Genomic DNA, 475 nt, shown 5'->3' with positions numbered 1-475 from the left:
ATATATATGGGATTGTAATGACTAACTTCAGCTCTCAGCTTGACAAACCTAGAATCCCATTCAAAGAGAGTCTCAGGAAAGGATTTATTGTGTAAAGCATGAGATGGTTTGAATGAATAGTGCCAGAAGGACAGAGAGGAAGACTGAGGCCATATGTATCCAACATAGCAGTGAATCTATGGGGTCATGATTTGTTTCAATGGAATACTCAGATAAACTTTCCTGCAGACTCAGAAACAGACCATAAACCAACTCATGTTTCTGAGAAGGATATTGTAAGGTACTATAAAAAACAGATACCGACCATTCAGGCAGTACAAAAGCACAGAAAAACAACAGTCAAATTCTCAGAGGTACTAATTATCCTACCTTTAAAATGATTAGCTAAGAATTCTATGTGGGTTAAACAATTGTCTTTATCAAAAGAGAAACTGCAGGCTTTGGAACTGCTGGTGCATGAGCAACTATATGCTCA

The sequence above is a fragment of the Microtus ochrogaster genome, unplaced genomic scaffold, assembly GCF_000317375.1.
Source record: "Microtus ochrogaster isolate Prairie Vole_2 unplaced genomic scaffold, MicOch1.0 UNK46, whole genome shotgun sequence".
Taxonomy (NCBI): Eukaryota; Metazoa; Chordata; class Mammalia; order Rodentia; family Cricetidae; genus Microtus; species Microtus ochrogaster.
Note: the sequence above shows the minus strand (reverse complement) of the source record.